Raw genomic sequence first — 24,404 nt, 5'->3', positions numbered from 1 at the left:
GATCCTGCATTCTTACCAAGGGCACCCTCCATTGTGGTGCATGACGTAAGTACATCCTCCTCCTCACTAAGACTTTGTTTCTCTTTATGTTTTGTCCCTCTCATTCCTTTCTTATTTTGCTGTGAGCTGTGAATGTGGACTGATCTCAGGCTGCCTTTGGGCTGGTGGACGCAAGGGAAACGTGCTCTTCAGTAACTTATTCCCACTTCCTCCATTTCCCCCAGCCCTGGTTCTCCTATTGTCACTCCTGTCCCTTCTCTGACGATAGTTGAAACCTGGCCCTCCATGAGGTGGTGTGGACCATCATCAGGAGCACCACCACAAAATCTGTGGTTCCTGGGTCAGCAAACCCCTCAGTCCACCAATTACAGAACAGCCTGGGGATCAACCCTGGTTCATTGAAGAATGCAGAAGGCATACCGGAAGATGAGAAGCCAATCTGGTAAAGCTTCAACTCAGGACTACATAAAGAGAAAGAAAGTCTTATGAGGAGGAAAATATACTTATGTCACAGAAGATAGAATAGTACAGCACAGGAACAGGCCCTTCGACCCATGATGTTGTGCTGAACTAATTAAACTAGTAATTAAATGCCCAACTAAACTAATCCCTTCTGCCTACACAATGTTCATATCCCTCTATTCTCTGCACATTCATGTGTCTATCTAACAGCCTCCTAAACACCTTTATTGTATTTGCCTCCACCACCACCCCTGGTAGCATATTCCAGATCCCCACCACTCTCTGTGAAAAAAACCTGCCCCGCACATCTCCTTTGAATTTACCCCGTCTCACCTTAAATGCAAGCCTCCTAGTGTTAGACATTTCAACCCTGGGAAAAAGATACCAGCTGTCTACTCTATTTATGCCTCTCATAATCTTATAACCTTCTGTCGCTCCAGGGAAAACAACCCAAATTTGTCCAAATCTCCTTTTAGCACTTGCCCTCTAATCCAGGCAGCATCCTGGTAAACCTCTTTTGCACCCTGTCCAAAGCCTCCACATCCTTCCTATAATGGGGTGACCAGACTGAATGCAATATTCCAGATGTGACCCAACCAGCTTTTATAAAGCTGTAATGTAACTTCCTGACTCTCAGACTTTGTGCCTAGACTAATAAAGGCAAGCATGCCATACACCTTCTTTACCACCCTATCAACCTGTGCAGCCACTTTCAGGGAGCTAAGGACATGGATCCCAAGATCCCTCTGTTCATCAACATGGTTAAGGGTCCTGCCATTAACTGTGTACTGTCCCTCTACATTTGATCTCCAAAGTGCAACACTTCCCATGTCGTACCTGGAGGGTGCCCTAGGTCAGAATACAGGATCAGAATTTGGACTCAGCCATGGTATTTATGCAATAGGCAAAGCCAAGTGATCCCATGAACATAAGATCAGATTGAAGCTGTCCAATCTCACCATGTAGGAAATGGTGACGAACAAATGAATCATGAATGGGATGATTCTGCTCCAAGAATATCCCCATCTCCAAGAACACCCCCACCCGCACCATCGAGGACACCTTCAAGAGGTGATGCCTCAAGAAGGCGCCATCCATTACTAAGGACTCTTACCATCTGGGACATGCCCCCTTCTTGTTACTACCATCGCGAGGAGGTACAGGAACCTGAAGACCCACACTCAACGATTCAGAAACAGCTTCTTCCCCTCCACATCAGATTTCTGAACGCATGAACACTATCTCATTATTCCTTTTCTTTGCACTGTTTATTTATTTTTGTATTTTATAGTAATTTTATATCTTTGCACTGTACTAAAGCTTCAAGTTCCTAGGAGTGAACATCACCAACAGCCTATCCTGGTCAAATCATGTAGGTGCCACGGCCAAGAAAGCTCACCAGTGCCTCTACTTCCTCAGGAGGCTAAAGAAATTCAGTTTGTCCTCTTTGACTCTCACCAACTTTTATCGATGCACAATAGAAAGCATCCTTTCTGGATGTATCATGGCTTGGTACAGCAACTGCTCTGCCCAGGACCGCAAGAACCTGCAGAGAGTTGTGGATACAGCCCAGCGCATCACAGACACCAACCTCCCCTCCTTGGTCTTTACTGCTCTCTGTCTTGGTGAAGCAGCCAGCATAATCAAAGACCCCACCCACCCGGGACATTGTCTCTTCTCACCTCTTTTATCGGGTAGAAGATACAGGAGCCTGAAGGCACATACCACCAGACTTAAGGACAGCTTCTACCCCTCTGTGATAAGACTATTGAACGGTTCCCTTATACGATAAGATGGACTCTGACCTCACGATCTACCTTGTTGTGACCTTGCACTTTCTCTGTAGCTGTGACACTTTACTCTGTACTGTTATTGTTTTTACCTGTACCACCTCAATGCACTTTGTACTAACTCAGTGTAACTGCACTGTGCAATGAATTGACCTGTACGATCGGTATGTAAGACAAGTTTTTCACTGTACCTTGGTATAAGTGACAATAATAAACCAATACCAATACCAATACTACTGCCACAAAGCAACAAGTTTCACAACACATAAGTCAGTGATAATTAATCTGATTCTGATTCTTCTGAACAGTGGCAGAGTCCAGCACATGAGCGCTAAAGAAAAGGCTGAAATAGTCACAACCACATTCAGCCAGAAGTGACTAATAAATGATCCATCTCAGCTTCCTCCTGAGATCCCAAGTGTCTCCAACGAATTCGATGCATTCTATTTGATATTCAGCACTGGATATAGCAAAGGATATGGGTCCAGACAGCATCCCAGCTGTAGTACTGAAGAACTGTGCTCCACAACTATCTGCATCTCCAACCAAACTGTTCCAGTACAGTTACATCTACTCAACAATGTGGTAAACTTACCAACTATTTCCTATTCACAAAAAGGAATACAAATTCACTTGGGCTAATTACCACTCAACCAGCCTAATCTCGATCAGCAGTAAATCAATGGAAGGGGTCACCAACAGTGCTATTAGGTGGCACTTACTCTCTAGCACCTGGACAATGAATGATAAGCAGGTTTTGGTTTTGGCAGGACCATCAGGTTCCAGATTTCCTCACAGCCTTGGTATAAACATTGATCAAAGAGCTGAATTCCAGAGGTGAGAGTGACTGTCCTTCACATCAAGGCAGCTTTGACTGTGTGTGACATCGAGACCCCATGATAAACTGAAATAAACGGACATTCAAAGGAAAACACTTGAATAGATGGGGTTATACCTCGCACAAAGGAGGGTGATGGGTTGTGGTTCTCAGAAGTCAATCATCCCGGCCCCAGGATACTGCAGGAGTTCCTCAGGGCAACCTGGGCAAACCTGACCTTCAGCTGCTTCGTTGGTGACCTTCTTTCCATCATAAGGGCAGAAGTGGGAATGTTCACTGATAAATGCACAGTGTTTAATCTGATCCACAACTCCTCAGCAAATGAAGCAGCCCACGCCTGCATGCAGCAAGAGCAGGACAACATTCAAGTTGATAAATAATAAGTAACATTTGTGCCACAAAGTTTCACGCAATGACCACTTCCATCAAGACACCTATGGCATTAACATAACCAGTTCTCTGGTTGAGTGGTGTCACAACAACAACCTCTCACTCAACGTCAGCAAGACCAAGGAATTGATTGTGGACTTCAGGAAGGGGAAGTTGGGAGAACACACACCAGTCCTCATTGAGGCATCAGCAGTGGAAAGGGTGAGCAGCTTCAAGTTCTTGGGCATTAATATCTCATAGAATCTATCCTGGGCCCAACACATTGATGTAATCATGAAGAAGGCATGCCTGTGGCTCTCCTTCATTAGGAGTTTGAGGAGATTCAGTATGTTACCAAGGACTCTTACAGATTTCTATAGATGTGTGGTGGAGAGTGTTCTGACTGGTTGTATCACAGCCTGGTATGGAGGCTCCAATACACAGGATTGCAAAAGGCTGCAGAGGGTTGTAGACTCAGCCAGTTCCATCACAGACACAACCCTCTCCACCATTAAAGACATCTTCAAGAGGTGGTGCCTCAAGAAGGCAGCATCCATCACTAAAGACCCTCACCATCCGAGACATGCCCCCTTCACGTTACTACCATCAGGGAGGAGGTACAGGAGCCTGAAGACCCACACTCAACAACCTAGAAATAGCGTTTTCCCCTCCACCATTAGATTTCTGAATGGTCCATGAACCCATGAACATTTCCTTGTTATTTGCACATTATTTATTTATTTTTGTAATTTATGGTAATGTTATGTCTTTGCACTGTACCGCTGCCGCAAAACAACAAATTTCATATCATATACGTCAGTTATAATAAATCTGATTCTGATCATACAGCACTGAAACAGGCCACTGAAACAGGCCCTTTGGCCCACCATGACTGTGCCAATCATCAACAACCTACCCATACTAATCCCATTTGCCAGCACTGGGTCCGTAGCCTACTGTGCCTTAATGATTCAAGTGCTCATCCAGATGCTTCTTAAATGTTGTAAGAGTACCTGCCTCCCCCATCTTCTCAGGCAGAGGTCCACCATTAACTCAGAACACAAACATGCCAGTCTCATTAACACTGTGGCTATCTCAGACCCTCAGAGGCTGGGTATCCTGTGGTGAGAGACTCACCTCCTGATACTCCAAACTCTTCTCACAAGCCCCAAATCAGGAATGTGATGGAATTATAGGGCTCAACAGGATGGATACAGAGAGTGAAGGTCCTGACAAAGATGCTTCCTCCTGACATGTTAATTCTGTTTGTCTTTCCACAGATGCTACCTGATCTGCTGAGTGTTTCCAGCATTTTCTGTTTTTGTTTCAGATTTCCAGCATCTGGTATTTTTTGATTTTCATGGACACAAGTAGGAGTTTTCCCTGGCTGATGAGTCTGGAACTATGGGGCACAGGCTCGGAATAAAGGGTGTGTCATTTAAGATTGTGATGTGAAGCCTCTTCATGCGGAGGGTGTGGACCTTTGGAATTCTCTACCTTACAGCTCTGTGGAGTTCATTCAAAACTGATATCGATGGATCTGGATACTAAGGGGATGAAGAGATATTGGGAATTGGCGGGAGTGTGGCACTGTGCTAGAATATCAGCAATAATCTTTATGAGTTTGTACCAGCTACCAACCCCTCTGCAGTGACTCACCTCGGCAACTCCAACACCTCTCAACCAACAACCTCTACCACCAAGGACAAGGACAGCAGGTGTATGGGAACACCACAGCATGCACGTTGTCCTCCAAGACACACACCATCCTGACTTGGAAAAGTGTTGCAGGTCCTTCATTGCCACTGGGTCTAAATCCTGGAACTCCCCCCCCCCCCCCCCCCAGTAGCTCTGTGGGAGCACCTTCACCAGAATGGCAATGGCTCATCGCCACCTTCTCAAGGGTAATTGGGGATGGACAATACATACTGGGCTTAAACTGCATAAAGGAACGTAATTTAGGGTTTTTTGATCCCAGTCATTGTAAAATAATTTCTTTTCCCGCTTTTTGGTCAAGCCGGAGATTCTTAAACCAACCAACCACGTACGCGCTTGCTTTTACCTCGACCAATAGCCGACAGGCTATTCCAGTACTGACCAATTGTTCGACTGCCGATTCTGATTGGTTGAACCAGGCGCAGTTGCGTCCTGAAGGTGTGGCATTGATTGGTTGTGTCGCCGCTGCCTCTAAACCAGGTGTTGATTGACAAGTGAGATCCAGGCACAGTCACATCTGGAACTCGCAAACTCCTGGCGCTGCACAGGATCCTAACCCCGGAGGGAACTTCAGTCATATATATCAGTGCACATCTGCATGTGTAGATAGGCAGGCATACAAATTTATCTCATCACGTGCCCTGTGCTCTTTCTTCTATCCCTGGCTCCCGGGGAGAAAGGGATTTGATTCAGCCTCCGCTTGGTGATCGCGGCAGTTGTCTGGGCGAGTGGACCATCCGAGAAACTGTCCTCATTCGCAGCCCTTGGAGCGGTAGGTTGGGATTGTTTTGTTGCATACGGTTTGGACAGAGTCACCTGTACGTGCACCGTGAAATCCAACTGCATTTTATGTTGTGATTTTCAGATACCACTCACATATGTTAATGGCCTTAATTCCCTTTTTGTAAGACTTAAAACAGAGCCCGAGATGTATGCTGAAGGGTTGGCGTGTCAGCCCGATACAGGGATTCATGCCGGACGGTGCGTAGCGCAGTGCAGAGCGGGGAATGAGCACATTGAGAAGCGGTCGGTGCGGCGGCTGATGGGGAGAGGGACATGCAATGAATGATTCCAGCGGGACTGGGGCGGGGAGTCCCAGCTGGGACCGTGGCAGTGTCAGGTGAAGGCGACAACAGCGCTGGGCCACCGCATCACCCTCTCAAGTGCAACCCTAGCCTCTGCCAAAGGTCACTTCCAACCCCGGGCTGCTGGTCAATACACAGCTGGTCTGACTGCTGAATGACTCCGACTGTCCGGAGATTCTAGCCACTGCCACTGCCTCTCCCACCCCACCCTTCTTGACAAGAAGGCTCGGGAGTGATTCAGGATCCTGCAGTTGCACGTTCGCCTGCATCTTCCTGCAAGGGCACGGCCGGCACTTGCATCCCCCTTCATCAACATGCTGTGGCCGGTTGCAGAATGACCTCACGGGACCTTGCATTGGAGAAGCGGGTGGATTATTTTGAAATGAGCCAAGCCTGTAGAAGCGTGCGCTAAATGTGCTCCTTCATTTGTGAATGAGGCATGAGCGGCCAGCTACAGGCACCTCTCCTTATGCTGGCTCCATATTCCTGATACATATCGTGAATATAAAGTAATATTTATTTTCTGTTATTTCGAATTGCTTTACCCGTTATCACAGCGTAGTCACTGAGATCCTCAGAGACCCTGAGCCCTTTATAAACAGGTTTATTTTGAATTGAATAGGAAGAGCAAATGATTATACTTTCAGAGGTCTTATCCTTTCATTAAAGTGGCTTGTTTTGCCCAACTAATAAAGGTGAGTTAATCTGAATAATCGCTAACATTAGACTGCCCTTGGTCTGTGCAGATTCCTTCTTAAATAATGAGAGTGCATTTGTGGTAACTTGAGCTGAACCACTGCCAACTCATCCCCAGATTACTTTATGACCAGTGCAAGTAATAACTGCCAAGCAAATTAACTGAAGGATAAAAAATGTTTTATCTTTATGGCAGTGTTTACACCCTTGCTCAAAATATTATCTGCTTACATTAAATGAAGTTGTTTGTCATGCATACATTGGATCTGGTGGCACAATGACACACATTGATGGGGATGCATTGGAATGGTTTGTACACTGGTTTTCACCTCTGCTTCCTGGGCTCAAGTGCTGGACTAGTTGTGGGCCCACAAAGTTTATCAAACTGAATTTGACTTTGTGATCAGAGGATAATATTAAACAATTGGTGTGTAATTGATTATTTGAGCAGGCAACATTTTGTAATGGTGCAGTGAAGACGACTCTTTATGTGGTTAGAGTTGAGGCAGCTTTGCTATAATCAATCATTTAGAATGCTTGATTTTGATAGTCAGAAGTGTTATCCACTCTAGTAACCGGAGAAAAAAATCCTTTTCTTTAAGGCTTTGGTTAGAATTATGTTAAGAACCAATTTTTATTTAAAAGCATTTAATGCTGTTATTTCAGCTGGGAAATTATTGTTGCTATAATTGGGTGAATGTTTACTGGGTTTGATGACTTCTCTTTCTGATCCTTCAGTGATGCTGCATGGACTCAAACCCTTTGGCCCACTGAATCCACACCCACTTACACTAATCCTACACTAATCTTTTTTTTACTCGTTCTCCTCACATTTTCCTCATTTCTGTTTCTTCCTCCCCCCCCCCCCCCCGACTTTCTTTCTCTCTCACTGGTAAGAATTTGCAGCAGCCAATTACTACAATTAACCCACTGACCAGTACGTGTTTGGAATGGGAGGAAACCAGAGCACCCTGAGGAAACCCATTTGGTCATTGGGAAAACAGGCAAGCTACATGCAGATGGCACCTGGGTTGCTGGAGCTGTGAGGCATTAGCTCTACAAAATGCACCACTCTGGAACCCTGTGGTAACCCATTTATAACAACGGGGTTATTTCCTACATTAAGTTAGTGGCAGTTGATGTTTGTTATATCATCAACCTGCACTTTTTCAAAGGAGGAAAGTTTGCTCCTCTAAGAAGGCATTGATTTAAACAGACAAAAATTGAACAAAACAGCATGCGTTACAAACTCATCAAAGGCCATGTAAGGAATATCTGATTATAATGTATTTAAAAATAAACCCTTAAAACTAAAAAGAGTGAGTTGTTTGCCCATTTGCTTTGAAATGTAATTAAATGTCACAATAGGAGATTAGACTTGAAGGCATTTGAGAAATCTCTTTTAATTCCCTCTTTTATCTGAGGAAGCAGTGGAGAACATATTCATTGCTTCCTGGAACTTGTGTGATTGGTTACGTCTGAGTTTTAGCGGGTTATTGGATGCATGAGCTGTGGTTCAGGCAGTAGCATCTGTGTTGACTGTCCACTTCCCTCCACAGATACTGCCTGACCTGCTGAGTTCCTCCAGCACCTTGTTTGTTTCAGTAGCATCTCCACCTCCAAGTCATAACCTTAAGGGTTTGAGAGTTGTCCTCCAGGAACTTTGGCACCAAAACTCCAAGTTGATGTGGAAGTGCAGCACTGAAGAAGTGCTGCATTGACAGAGATGTTGTCCTTCAGATGAGACATTAAACCTCAAACCTGTCTGCTCTCTCAGGTGGAAGTTAATAAAAATCGCTTGCTGGTATTTTAAAGAGGAGCAGAGTAGTTCTGTTAATAAGGATCAATCAACATTCCCCAAAATGGGTCATTATCATATTACAGTTTATGGGAGCTGCATTTCCTACATTACAGAATTGGGTTTGGGACTTGGTGAGGTTGTAAATGATGGTTTTTGTTGTTATTTTAGGCAAGGTGTCATCACCACACAAGCCCAACCTGGTTTAAGCATTGCTAAGTGAGCTCTCTGGACTGTAATTAGCCTTGGGAACCAGTGATGGGTTTCACTTCCCCGAGGATTATCAGGGGTTATAAAACCCTTCCATCAAACCAGAAAAGCTCAGCATTTTAACAAAGTATTGAAACTCCTCATGTACAATGTGTTTCCAAGTGTCCAGAATCCTCACAACTTGGTGTGCAATGGGATGAATGAATTGTCAAGCTAAATAATATTTAGGGAAGAAAGAGACACTTGATTTGTATAGCTGCTTTTACAACCTTGAGACATGGAGGCTGAGGCTCAAAGTAAAGGAACACCAGATTGAAATAAGAAGATGGAAATTGTGGTGGTGGTGTTGAGAGATGTTGACACTGCCAACAAATTGCAGACAACTCAGGGGTTGAAGTCCTGGTTAAGAATGTATTAGGAGAAGTTTACGGATAGATTTTGAACTCATGTGATTGAATAAAATGGACCTAATGTTTTTTTTTAAAAAGGAGCCCCTTTCAGTTGATAGGCAAGTGAGAAAGGGGCTCCTTTCTCTCATCACTCGGTCAAAACCTATTCTGTGATGTTAGCTAAGCTCACTTTGACAGTGTTAGTACAAGTTAGAAAGTTATTGGTTCCAGTTCTAATCCAGGGGTCGACGTGCTGACATGTCCATGTAATGAAGCAGTGCTGCCGTCCTGGAGATTCATTCACCTGGGTGTGATTATGATTACTGTTATAGTGGTTCAGCCCAATGTGGCAGCACTATGCAAAGAGGAACCTGTAATTTCCCTGGTCCCATCAACCAAAGGTGGCCCATTCATCCTGTTTATAATATTTTTGATATCACTTTGTTTTTTGGTTTGTTTATGCACTGTGGTTGGAAGCTGATTATTTATTGACCATCCTTGATTACCTCTGAGGAGGTGTTGAGAGGCTGTATTCTTGAACTGCCATGTTCAGGAAAATACTGTGCTGTTGGGAAGGAAATTCTGGGATTTAGATCTGAGAGATGAAGAAGGCCAGTCACTCTCACCTCAGGATGGTGTGTGACTCAGATGGGAACCTGCAGGTGGTGATGTTTTTGTGCACTTGCTACCCTTCTCCTCCTTGGTGTGAGAGATCACAAGTTTGGGAGGTGCTGTCAGAGAAACCTGGGCAAGTAAGTGCAGACTGTACGCACTGCAGCTACTATGTGACAGTGATGAAGGGAGTGAACATTTAAGGTGGTTGATGGGGTGCCAGCCAAGGGGCTGGATGGTTGTTGAATATTCTGTCATGTTCCTCCTTGTGACCTAGCTTTGGGGTATCAGAGATGAATGCTGTTAATGACACCTTCCATCACTTCGATAGTAAGTGATATTTATCAGGATGTCCTGCTTTCTGAACTGTGAATACCTAGTAACTGGACTAGAGAAGCTACAGTATTAAAGGTGGTATTTGAAGTGTTGTTGCAGTTTCTCAGAGGGTTGTGATTCTTTGGAGTTCCTGTGCCCAGGACTGTGAGTGTTCCATCCAATGCCAATTCAGAACTGAGGTCAATAGATTTTTGGATTTGTTTGAAGGTAAGGGAATAGTTTGGGAAGATGCTCCTGATCAGCCTTGACCTTGTCTGATGGTAGAGCAGGATCAATGGGCAGAATGGTCTTCTCATTGTCATGGGAAAGTGTCAGTCATACAGTATGGAAATGGATCCTCCGACTCAATGAGTCTGTGCTGACGTCAAGCAGCATTTTACACCACCTCCTATTTCTTTGAGATAGGAGTCTATTCCGACACTGTTTTATCTTGTTACCCACCAATTTCCCCCAGATTCTACCATGCACCTACACATTAGGGCCAATTTACAGCAGCCAATTAACCTACCAACCTGCATGTCGGGATGTGGGAGGGAATTGGAGCACCTGGGGGAGTCCCACACGGTCACAGGGAGAATGTGCAAACTCCAGACAGACAGCACCCGAGGTCAGGATTGAACTCTGGTCACTAGAGCTGTGAGGCAGCAGCACTGTTACCCTGTTTGTTTGATACTACTTTTATTTTGCTGCACACCTGGAGATCCATCACGGAGACTATTGTTTCCATTAATCAGAGGGCTGAGGATAACTAGGATGAAGAAAGTACTTTTCTCGCAGAGCAGGCTTTGTAGGATTTGTGGTGATGCTTGCATGTCTTCCCAGTTTGGAAACTAAGGAGTATGGAAACTGAGAGACGGTGAAAATGATGTTGGATGGGTCTGTCTTGTTGAAATATTGAGAAACAAAGTGCTCTGACTCCTGACTTTCAATGATGTAGACAGTTATTTGGAGATCATTGCTTCTGATTTCAGAGCATCTTCCCTCTTGAGTCTTTCTGCTTAGTAGTGTACTTAGAAGCTGGTTTATATTATTGTGACCTAAAACACACTGCAAATTTTTTTAAAATTTAATTTTTTTTTTTACTTACAGTGTGGTAACAGGCCCTTCCTGCCCAATAAGTCCGTGCCACCCATTTTAAACCCAAATTAACCTACCTGTACATCTTTTAGAATGTGGGGGGAAACCAGAGCACCCAGAGGAAACCCACACAGACACGGGAGAACGTACAAACTGCTTACAGACAGCGACGGGAATCGAACCTCAATCGCTGGCGCTGTAATAGCGTCGTGCTAACCGCTACGCTACCGTGCCAAAACCATTTCTTACTGCCCCACAAATAGTATGTTATTTTGTGTTTATTGTGCTTGGTGTTTACTTCCTGCTTGGTCTCAGCTATAGCTTAGTCAATCAGTCACAGTCACATGCAGGCAAGAGTTTTAATCCAACACTCTAAACCAGATTTGACTCCATTTTCTGATAATGAAAGGTCAACATCTAAGTAAATCATTCTTCATATTTGTGTATCTTCATTTTGCTAGCTTATTTTAAATCAGTTAAAATTAATCATTTTTTGCTCTACCACATTGTACAGCAAACAGTGTTTGTTCTTCATCCAGTCTTTTTGAGTGCAGAATAATTAATAAATGTCATGGTTTAATGAAGTTGCATGGAAAGTGGAAATTTTTGTTTTAATTAAAAGAAAAAAACATGCATGACTTCAGGGGAAAGAAGAGAGAGTGGGATTAATTGAAGGGCTCTTTAAAAAGCGAGCACAGACACAGGGTCCAAATGGCTGTCTTTTGTGTTGTATCATTTTATTAATTGAGCTGATATTCCTCCAATTGAGAAAGGTTGGCAGTGTGAGTAACCATGACAGATATGTCAGACCCAAGTGTCCTATCAGCCTTCATAGACATGCCTTCAGCAATATCTGAACATCAAAATCCTGTCATCAAAAACCTGTACATCAAAATCCAGTCAACCTACTATCTCAGTAAGTACAATATGAAATCGGCTAACCAAATTGCAATTATAAAACAAGCTTCAAGTGTGTCTTAGCAGTTGGAATAAGATGGGAAGGGCAGCATTTGGGAAGGTAGTCTAGACTGGTTGCTTGCAGCCTTGACTGGATTGATTCTTGGGCCTCTGAGTTAAATCTTCCATTAGGAATGTAAAAAATAATTAATGAATTAAAACTGATTTTCACAGTTAGCAATTAAGAACTTTTATTACGAAACAATTAACTTCCAGATGCATTACCTTCAGGAACATTGGAAAATGTATCCTTTCTTAGATAAACAGACATAAATTTCTTGTTGATTATAAATTTAAAATATTGGAAAATAGATTAAAGTCTCTTGCTTGTCCTCAAAATTGTGTCATGGACCTCTTAAATCCATTAGAGCAAACAAGAGCCTTGTTTTTAACGTTTTACCTTAGATATTCAGGGAACAGTGCACTGACACTTTGCAGTGTCAGCTTAGATTTTGTACTCAGCTCTCCAGAGTGGGACATAATCTCACTATCTTCTGTACTTTTCTCCTCTGCTCCCAAGCAAATGACAGGAATTGGCAGTGGAGCAAGGAAATGGAGGCAAATACACTGCCAAGGTTTTGGAATGATATCACTTTGCTCCCATCTGCAGATTATGTTGAAATTGTCCCATTAATGTTTTTTTTTCGCTTTTAATTTTCCTTCCTTTCCAAAAACAACATCTGAATTCTGATGCCAGCAGCTACCTTGACCCATGCCTTTTGACAATAAGGAATGGTCAAGGCTAATTACTGGAAATTATAGTTTCTATTATCTGATTGGAGGAAGACAAAAGAGAGATGGATGGAAAGAAAGAAATAATGTCAGTACTTGTTACCATTCTGATAAATAGAACAGTACAGCACAGTATGGGCCCTTCAGCCCACAATGTTGTGCCGAGCTATATAAACACCTACTCCCTGATCATTCTAACCCTTCCCTCCTACACAGCTCATAACCCTCCATTTTATTTTCTTCCATGTGCCTATCTAAGAGTCTTTTAAAAGTCCCTGTTATATTAGCCTCTACCACCACCCTCAGTAGTGTGTTCTAGGCACCCGCCACTCTGTGTCCAAAAAAAAAATCTACCTCTGAGATGTCTCCTAAATTTCCCTCCTCTGACCTTAAACTGATGTCCTCATTGGCCATTGCCACCCTGGGGGGAAAAGGTGCTGGCTGTCCACTCTATCTATGTTCCTCATAATTTTATACACCTCGATCAAGTTGCCTCTCATCCTGTGTCGCTCCAAAGAGAAAAGCCCCAGCTCACTCAACCTTTCCTCATAAGACATGCTCTCTAATCCAGGCAGCTTCCTGGTAAATCTCCTCTGCACCCTCTCTAAAGCTTCCACATCCTTCCTATAATGAGGTGACCAGAACTGAACACAATACTCTACTGTATAAGTGTTGTCTCACCAGAGTTTTATAGAGCTGCAACATTACCTCATGGCTTTTGAACTCAAACCCCTGACTAATGAAGGCCAGCATACTATATGCCACCTTAACCACCTTGTCAACTTGTGCGGTAACTTTGAGGGATCTATGGACTTGGACCCCAAGATCCCTCTGTTCCTCCACTCTGCTGAGAATCCTGTCATTAACCTTGTATTCTGCCTTCAAGTTCTTTCTTCCAAAGTGTATCACTTCACACTTTTCTGGATTGAACTCCATCTTCCACTTCTCCACCCAACTCTGCATCCTGTCTATATCCCGTTGTAACATACGACAACCTTCTACACTATTCACAACACCTCCAACCTTCGTGTCATCTGCAAACTTACTAACCCATCCCTCCACATCCTCATCCAAGTCATTTATAAAAATCGCAAAGAGCAGGGGTCCCAGAACAGATCCCTGCGGAACACCACTAGTCACTGAGCTCCAGGCAGAATACTCTCCATCTATGACCACCCTTTGCCTTCTGTGGGCAGGCCAATTCCGAATCCTCGCAGCCAAGTCTCCATGGATCCTATGCCTCATGACTTTCTGGATGAAAGGGCCATTATGAGCAAAACTGATAGGATTGTTAATTTGGGGATGGGAATGGGAGGGAAATAAAGGTTGTGGGTTAAAGGGTCTAGGACCTTTGGAGAAGTAAGTGAGGGAGAAATAGATGAGGGGGTAGGCAAGTCAGAGGGAACTGAAGTTGAGTGGCTCATTCAGAGAGTCAGGGGTGCTTTGTTTTGAGGTCAGTGTTGCAGTGGATATGCAACCATGAAGTCTATTAAGACAAATGTGGTAGAACTTACAAAAATCCCAATTACAAGGGATAAAATAGTGGAAAAACTCAGTGGGGAGTGGTGAAGAGGACAAAGGCAGACAGGTCACCAGGACCCAATGGACTGCACGCTAGGTTTTTAAAGGAAGTGGCTGAAGAGGGAGTGGATCATTGGTTGAAATCTTTTCATAACTCTGTATACTCTGGGAGTGTCCCAGAAAATTGGAAAACTGTCAATATGACTCCTGTGTTCCAAAAAGGAAAGGCAGAAGGCAAGGAACTACAGGCTAGTTTCCAGGTACTATTGGTAAGACGGTAGAATTAATAATCAGAAAATAGCTAATCAGATTTTGTAATTAAACCTTACCACTTGATTTTATGAACGGTAAATCATGTTTGACAAATTTGCTTGAATGCTTTGAGGATGTGACAAGGAGAGTTGATAGAGGGAAACCCATGGATGTAACGTATTTGGATCTCCCAAAAGGCATTTGAGTAGGTAATGTGTTAGAATGACCTGAAAACTGGCTGTCTCATGGAAAATAGAATTGGAATAAATGGGTCCATTTCAGGTTGGAAGAATGTCATTAGTGCAGATCCCTAGGGATCAGTTCTTGGCTCACAATTGTTCACTATTTACATTAATGACCTGGGGAAGGGACAGTATGTAGGATTTTCACATTTGCCGATGATATACAGTAAAAATATGTGGAAGGGCATGTTGTGATAAGGATACCATGATTGTGTAATGGGATGTAGATTAAGTGAGTGGGCAAAAGACTGGCAAATCGAGTTTAATGTGGAGAAATGAAGGTTGCATTTTTGTAAGAGAAATCAAAAGGCAGACTGCTATTTAATTGGAGTGAGACTGCAAAAGAGTGAAGTACACAGGGAAACAGATGAAATGACAATTGTACAGGACGTTGGTGAGGTGTCACCTAGAATACTGCATTCAGTTTTGATCCCTTTGCCTGAAAAAAATGATAACATTGGAGGCGGTCCAAAGAAGATTCACCAGGCTAACTCCTGAGATGAGGGGGTTGTCCCATCAAGAGAGGCATCTGTATTCCTTGAAGTTCAGAAGAACGAAGGGTGTCCTTATTCAACATGTTAGATTCTAAGGGGGCTTGACAGGATAGATGTTGAGACATGAGACTGTGGATGCTGGAATCTGGAGCAACACACAAGATGATGGAGGAACTCAGTGGGCCAGGCAACACCTGTGGAGGGAAATGGCCAGTTGACATTTGGGTTGAGACCCTTCATCTGGACTGAAAGATGGAGCCCACTGGTTCCCCTCCTCCTCTGTTCCCATCTGCCCTCCCTACTTGCCTCCCTTGGTTCCATGCTCCACCTTCCTCTCCTATCAGATTCCACCATCTGCAGCCCCTTTTCACCCCCATCTATCACCTCCCAGCTTATGTCACTATTCCCTTCTCCATCTGCCTATCACCCCTCTTCACCTGGATCCACCTATCACCTGCCAGCTCTTGCCCCACCCCTTCCCTCCACCTTTTTATACTGGCTATCTTCCCTCTATCTTTCAGTCCAGATGAAGGGCCTTGACTGGAAACATCAACTGTGCATTTCACTCCACAGATGCTGCCTGGCCCGCTGAGTTCCTCCAGCATCTTGCATGTTGAGGTGTTTCCATTAGCCTAAAACAAAGGGACATAATTACATGATGAGGGGGCTGGTCATTTAAAATTGAGGTGTGTAGAAATTTCTTCTCTTGGAGGGTGGTGAATCTCTGGAATTCTCTGCCCTGGCAGGTGGTGGAAGCTGTATCGTTAGAAGTATTTAAAGCAGAGGTGGATAAATGTTTGATGGGTCAAGGAACAGAGGGGTATGGAGAAATGGCACAGGAGAGGAGTTGAGGGCCAGCATAGATCAGCCATGATCATATTAAATGGTGGGGCAAGCTTGAAGGACCAGGTGGCCTACTCCTGCTATTTTCTTGCATTTTTGTGAAGTGTCAGTGAATGTTATCTGAATGGACTTCCAGAAAGTATTTGATAAACAATAACACGATAGTGAGGGGCAGGCACGGTAATGTAGTGGTTAGCATAACGCTATTACAGCGCCAGCGACCCGGGTTCAATTCCGGCCACTGTCTGTAAGGAGTTTGTATGTTCTCCCCGTGTCTGTGTGGGTTTCCTCCGGGTGCTCCGGTTTCCTCCCACATTCTAAAGACATACGGGTTAGGAAGTTGTGGGCACGCTATGTTGGTGCCAGAAGTGTGGCGACACTTGCAGGCTGACCCCAGAACACTCAACGCAAAAGATGTATTTTACTGTGTGTTTTGATGTACATGTTACTAATAAAGATATCTTAACTTGTAGGATTGGAGGTGAGCTGGCAACATGTGTTGGTAATTGGTTGGCCAGTAGGAGGCGAGGCACAGTGATGAAGGGCCCATAGTTAGATTGGAGCTGGTCCTCACCAAGGATCTGTAGTAATACCTCAGCTTTCCACCAGAGTAATCACGACTACCCAAGAGCTGTCGCTATATGCCTGTGGATTTGAAGTTATTGCAATTCACTTGCAGCCCTACAACACCTGTGCAAAACTGTCCAATGCTTCCTTGAGTGAAAGCATTTCCCTTAAGCTGGTCTGATAACTGGTCAGTGAAACACTGAGTATAGAAAGCTGTGCAGTGAGGTTGTAGACTGTTCAGGCTGACTTTGTCGCAATGCAGACTTGGATTATCTATCCACCTTTCACGCAATGTCCTCAGATTCAAAGCCAACATCCAAAGACGCGGTGTTGAGCTGCTCTCAATTTGTATATTTAACAAAAGCTTTCTATAGTTAAATTTTGAAATTTAACTGTATAGTGAGCTCCGAGAAGAGGGAATAGGGTAAGGGAGCTGTCGATATATCTAACTGCAAGGGGATGCAGATTCACTATAAAGATACATTGCTGGGACTGATGGTCCATCCATACCCAACCCATGCCATCTTTAGCCACTATTGGAACACATCCTAGTGCAAGAACAGCAGTTGGCCTGGACCTGTGCCCCAAGGCTGCATGTTTGGTGAGGGGAAGGGCTGGGAAAGATAGTTACAGTTTTTGAAATACAGCCAAAAGAGAAATGTTTGAGAGGATCCCCAGCAGGAGTTGGGGGCCTGGAGGGGGTCTCCTGGTAGATGTTGGCGCTCTACAGAACACTGTTGTAGGCTGCAGCACAGATCTGCATTAGTGTTTTTATGGTCTTTGTACACATGAAGGTTTATGCAATTAACGTGAACCTTGCATTTGACTAAGCTGTGCATACCCATTGGCCTCTGAGCAGCATCGCATAAGCTGAAGTGATTGTAACAAAACTGTTCAAGGTCTTTTGGCTGAACTAGGGGAGAGAAAAAGCCCTCTGAGCATAAGGTTTGAGCATCCCTGCTCTAAGTGGTTGTCTGAGATGTGCTCCTCTCCCTGGTTTAGGGGCATGAACTGGAAGTGCTGCTATGAATTTGGAAGGGCAGGATACCTGGGACCATACAGTGTGCTACGACTGACTCATGACCTGAAGGCAAGAATTGAAACTCACCACCTCTGTATTGTTGATTAAATGTATCTGGAATATAAAAGCTTACATCTGTCATAATGACCACAAGGTACCAGTGTTGTAAAACACTATCTGTTTCCCTCGTCTCCCATTCAGAAGAATCCTTCCCTTTTTTGTCTAGTAAAACAAATGGCATTGAGATGGTTGACTCTGAAGTAGCCTTATTCACGGATGATAACTGTTGTCCTTGTAACTGATGCAACATCCCATGAATGAGCAAAATTCGTTGGTGGGGTGTGATATGATGCAGCAGTGGTTACAATACTGGGCTAGCAGCCAAAGAGTAACTAAAGAGAAAACCAGGCCCCTAAAGTGGACATCTATGTATGGAGCTGCAGGAGATGGGTGAAGTCCTCAATAAATACTTCTGCTTTTACCATGGAGAAGGACATGAAGACTTTGGAATGAGATACTTAATGGGGATGCCTTGGGGATAGTCTACATTGAAAGGTTTCCATAAACAATGGGATGGACTCTTGACCTCACAATCTACCTTTTTATGACCTTGCACCTTATTTTCTACCTGCAACGCACTTCCCTGTAGCTGTGACACTTTACTCTGTATTCTGTTATTGTTTTTACCCTGTACTACCTCAATGCACGGTGTAATGCATTGATCTGTACGAATGGTATGCAAGACAAGTTTTTCACTGTACCTAGGTACAAGTGACAATAATATACCAATAAACAAATACCAATACATTACAGCAGAGGAGGTACTGGATATCTTAAAGCATATGAAGGTAGATGAATCTTCATGGCCTGATCAGATGGTGTCCTGGGCCGTGTGCTCAGATCTTGTGCTGATCAGCTGGCAGAAGTATTTGCGGACATATTCAACCTCTCCCTGCTTCAATCTCAGGTTCTCTTCTGTTTTAAGAAGACCACTATCATCCCGGTACCAAAGAAAAGCAAGGTAACATGCCTCAATGACTACCGACCAGTGGCTCTGACATCCACCATCATGAAGTGCTTTCAGAGGTTGGTCATGGCACGTATCAACTCCAGCCTACCAGACAACCTGGGCCCATTGCAATTCGCCTTTCAGCAAAACAGGTCTACAGCGGATGCCACCTTCCTGGCCCTACACTCAGCTCTGGAGCATCTGGACAGTAAAGGCCCCTACGTTAGACTATTGCTTATTGACTACAGCTCTGCCCTCAATACAATAATTCCAAGCAGGCTTGTCACCAAACTCCGAGACCTAGGACTCAACACCTCCCTCTGTAAATGGATCCTTGACTTTCTAACAAACATACCGCAATCAGTGAGGATAGGCAGCAATTCCTCCGGCATGATTATTCTCAACACTGGTGCCCGGCAAGGCTGCATCCTCAGCCCTCTACTCCCTATACACTCATGACTGTGTGACCAGATTCTGCTCTAACTCCATCTACAAGTTTGCAGATGATACCACCGTTGTAGGCCATATCTCAAACAGCGATGAGTTGGAGTACAGGAAGGAGATAGAGAGCTTAGTGGAATAGTGTCATGACAACAACCTTTCCCTCAATGTGAACAAAACAAAAGAGCTGGTCATTGACTTCAGGTAAGGGGGTGGTGTACATGCACCTGTCTACATCAATGGTGCTGAGGTCGAGAGGGTTGAGAGCTTCAAGTTCCTGGGAGTGAACATCACCAACAGCCTGTCCTGGTCAAATCACGTAGTTGCCACGGCCAAGAAAGCTCACCAATGCCTCTACTTCCTCAGGAGGCTAAAGAAATTTGGTTTGTCCCCTTTGACTCTCACCAACTTTTACCAATGCACCATAGAAAGCATCCTATCTGGATGTATCAAGGCTTGGTACGGCAACTGTTCTGCTCAGGACTGCAAGAAGCTGCAGAGAGTTATGGATACAGCCCAGTGCATCATGGACACCAGCCTCCTCTCCTTGGACTCTGTCTTTACCTCTTGTCTTGGTGTAGCAGCCAGCATAATCAAAGACCCCACCCACCTGGGACATTCTCTCTTCTCTCCTCTTCCATCGAGTAGAAGATACAGGAGCCTGACGGCACGTACCACCAGACTTCAGGACAGCTTCTACCCCACTGTGAAAAGACTATTGAACTTTTCCCTTATACAATGAGATGGACTATGACCTCACCTTCTATCTTGTTGTGACCTTGCACCTTATTGCACTGCACTTTCTCTGTAGCTGTGGCACTTTACTCTGTACTGATATTGTTTTTACCTGTACTACATCAATGGACTCTGTACTAACTCAATGTAACTGCACTGTGTAATGAATCGACCTGTACAACTGGTTTTCTCTGTACCTCTGTACAAGTGACAATAATAAACCAATACCAATATATCCAAGAACACTGTGGGAAGTTAGAGTAGAAATTGTGGCAGTCCTGGCTGAGAGATGTGCATCATCTGCAGTCCTTTGTTGTCTCACTATCACCTCCCAGCCTCTGTTGCTATCTCTACCCCTCTCTCTCCCACTTGGCTCCATCTGCCCATTAACCCCTCCTCAACCTGGATCCACCTGTCACTTTCCAGCTCTGGCTTCACCCCTCCCTCTCATCTGGCCACCTCCCCTCTCCACTCTCAGTCCTGAAAGCAGGGTCTTGAAATGTTGACTGTCCCTCTGCCTCCACAGATGCTGCCTGACCTGTTGAGTTCTCCCAGTAGTTTGTTTTTTGCTTCTCATCATTTACGTTCTTTGTTAAGATATTTATTATTGTGATGCTGATTTCATATTTTCAATGGGAGTGACTAATGGATCTAGGTGATCCTGATGTGACACAAATTCTGGAATATCCCTAGTATTGCACACCGGTTGTCATGACAATGAACTCCCCTTAGACAGACACAAGGGGTTTCTCATGTCCTTTGCTTTCTGAAACCATCTGAAATTACAGCATAAGTGTGTATGTGGGTGTTCACACATACACTGTTAGTGCAGTGGATCAGTCACTGTTTGAAATTGTTTGTTTCTTTTATATTATTATCTAAACCCTGCACTGGGAACCATTTAATTTAGCATGAAGGAATCCTGCCCTTGGAATTCTGTTGCTGAACCTGATGTTTTGACCCAAATGACTGTACAATCAGTGATTTTCCTACCAGAGGCTTTGGTGCACTGAAGCATGGGGTGGGAGGTTGTGTGGCTGGCTATGTACAGCTGTGTGCAACAGCATGCTACACACTTCAGTAAGTGTCACTGGTGTGTAGTTGGTGAGTCCTGCTTCAGTGTAGTTATAAGGGAGCACCTTCCAGACTGGGGCCTGGTGTGGGAACCAACTTCAAGCAAGGTGCTCTGAGTAAAAGTTGCCTTACAGCGGCTCTCTTAGGATTTGCTTCATCTCCCCCCTCAGCAGCTGGGCACTGCCTTCTGTGACCCTCCCCTTCCCACTGATACCTCACTCCACCCAACCTGTGCCCTAATTTCCACCCCTCTCAACCTCTCTCCTTACAGTTTTACAACCTGTGAACTGGATTATGAACCCACGAACACTACCTTGTTAGTCCTTTTTGTACTATTTATTGTTGTAATTTGTAGCAATTTTAGGTCTTTGCACTGTACTGCTGCTGCGAAACAAATTTAAGTCAGTGATAATAAGCCTGTGTGGCGACTCACCGTCTAGTCGGGTGAACTGGCTCGGCAGTCGGGTCGCGCGGTGTCGGAGCGACGAGGCCCAAGATGGCGGCGGGCCTCGTCTTTCCGAGCGACGGGGAGAACCCGCGCGCGGGGAAGTCCTGATGACGTAGGACTTGCGTCATTGCCGGTTTTCTTTGGGCGGGAGTTTTCTCCCTTAAAGGGCCCGCGCAAGGTGGGAAAATAAACCAGTTCTGTTCGGCAACCCTCCGAGTAGAGTCTTTTTTTATTCCGCGGTAGCAACCGCTACACCTGATTCTTATTCCGGACTTGTGACTGTGTGCAAAGGCCTGTCCCAGTGCTCACAGAGCTAAGCATTGTATGTAGTAGGATTCTGCTATGGTTCACCCTCGGACATTAGGTCTGCAGTGCACTACACCTTTTAAAGAGCCTTTTAAATGTAGAATTTCTGGGCTACTGCTTGTAAAAAAAAAATTGGTTCCTTCAGTAAAGAGAGGCATCTGCATTTCATTAAATTATCTCCAGTTGGTAGTGGTAAAAGAGCCATGTAGTAGTGACAACAATTCCAGATTGATTTCAGAAGTCGAGTAGGAGCTGTTCCTGTAAAGGGCTCTTCATGTTACTGACCAGTGGTGAATTTCTAGACTGGAGTCTGTCTCTGCTAGCTGATAAGGAGCTGCTACCTTTTTAAGGTCACTGGGTTGCTCCTACCTTAGTCATGTGACATGCCCTCTTGTAAGCTTGCTTGTACAGTGCTTGTGTTTCAGTTGAAGACCAACTGCCTCAATTGACAATTGTGTTCACTTCAATACAACAGAAAATGCTGGAACCTCGTGGCTGGTCAGGCTGCTGAGAAAAGAGGAACAGAGTTAATATTTCAGGTCAGTGGTGGTTCATTAGAACTCGTTGGGTGAGGAAAGGAGATATGGCTGTAAAAGCAAGTTTTGGTCACACCTTGTCATAGATGAGGAAAACAGAAACCAGAGTAACTTTTGTGTTCACATGATAGTTCAAGAGATAGTTATACGCAACTGTAGAGACAAGTTCAGGAGACCCACATTACACTGCAGATGGATGAATGGAAGTTCAAGGCTGCAGAAAGTAAGACTAGGTCAGTTTCTCCACTTTCTTCAGGATTTGCGAATGAGATTTTTATACTTAAGTGTGCTCTTGGGATTGAGAGTGACTTTCTTCCACTCCTGCTGGGAGTTCTGAGGTGGCTGAAGTCATTGTGTGACCCACAGATTCTTCCACAGGTGGGGGAGGAGGTGTTTGATGGAATGTGGGTGGGTAGTTTGAGGTGGTGTGCTCCTTCTGCCATTTATACAGTGCTTCTGTGTGCTCCCGGTACATGGCCTTGAGGTTCTCAATGCAGTCTGTAATGCTCCTTCCCCACTTTTGAGTGGTCATGAGCCAAAGATTCTCAGCATGTTGCTTTTCTTCAAGGCCGCTTTTTCCCCTGTCTGCTAATCCTCTCCCGTGCCTGATCTTGGAATTGTTTTGGGAGTCTGGGAGACGTGAATGAACTGTCTAGGCCATTGTAGCCAACTGGAAATAACCAAGGCCTCAATACTGGGGATGTTGCCCTGGTTCAGTTATTCATCCAGAGAACTTGAGGATTTTGCAGAGATGGCATTGGTGGTGTTTTTCCAGTCCCTTGAGATGCCTGCTGTCGATAATCCTGGAGATGTAACAGAGACTAAAATAAGATTAGTGAACTCAAAGGGAACATAGAACAGTATAGGCCCTTTGGCCCATGATGTTGTGCCAAACTAATTAAACGCCTAACTAAACAAATCCCTTCTGCTGACACAATGTCCACATCCCTCTGTTCTCTTCATATTCATGTGCCTATCTAAGAGCCTTTTAAATGCCTCTATCATATTTGCCTCCCCTGGCAGTGCATTCCAGGCACCCACCACTCTGTGTAAACAACAAAAAACTTGCCCCCTCTCACCTTAAGTGTATGTCCTCTAGTATTAGATATTTCCACCTTGGGAAAAGGATAACTTTGATTAGGTGTGTCATGAACAGGGAAAAGGCAGAGGTGTACTCTGACTCTTGTCCAACACAAGCAATGAGTGTGATAAATGTCTTACCTGTTGCCAACTTCAACCCAGCACCATCTGAAATATTCCCGTTACAAGTTAGGTTAACGTAACTTCTGCCAGAGCAGGCAGTTGGGGGTTACACTGTGGTCTGAGGGATTTTGTTCTGAAATATGAAGATTGCACCATAGGAGGCCATTCGGCCTTCAAAATGATGCCAGCTTTGAGCACTTCCATTCCCCCCCCCCCCCCCAGTAATTTTGAATCCACACACTAGTGCTGTGAGACAGCTGCACTACTTCCAGCACCTCTATGCTTCCTGACTTCGTGCTCCCTTATCACTTATTGCTGCCCAAGAATATGGACCATTTCTTTTAATACAAAAACCTTGCTGTTGAGGAGGCAGTGAGGGTTGCAGTTTCAGTGGAAGTGACCTTGAGATGTGCAGGTATTTCTGTCAGCTCAGAGTGCAGATATGAGGTCTCTAGGCAGAGGTCCAGTGACAGTAATGGCTGTATCAGGATCTGGTTATGGAAGCGTTATGGGGTGTTGGTGGGAAGCAGGTGGGTTACATGACTGCAAAAGTCAGGAGGCCTTATTATTGTTGTTGGAGGCCAACAGCTTTTGCTTGCCCTTTTAAAGCTGTCCTCGGTCTAATTGTAGTAATGATGGTAAAAT

The 24,404-nt window shown here is 44.5% G+C and overlaps 1 protein-coding gene across 1 annotated transcript in view; it reads left to right on the top strand.

Annotated features, from left to right (window-relative positions):
• Positions 1-5,889: 5,889 nt before the first annotated feature.
• Positions 5,890-24,404, top strand: part of LOC127570976 (rab effector MyRIP-like) — a 380,937-nt gene continuing 362,422 nt past the window's right edge. The window contains exon 1 of the mRNA XM_052016945.1: positions 5,890-5,947. The gene's annotated coding sequence lies outside the window, so the exon portion shown is untranslated. The remainder of the gene's footprint in view (positions 5,948-24,404) is intronic.

This window comes from Pristis pectinata, chromosome 5 (genome assembly GCF_009764475.1).
Source record: "Pristis pectinata isolate sPriPec2 chromosome 5, sPriPec2.1.pri, whole genome shotgun sequence".
NCBI classification, from domain to species: Eukaryota; Metazoa; Chordata; class Chondrichthyes; order Rhinopristiformes; family Pristidae; genus Pristis; species Pristis pectinata.
This window is presented reverse-complemented; position numbering and strand designations above follow the sequence as displayed.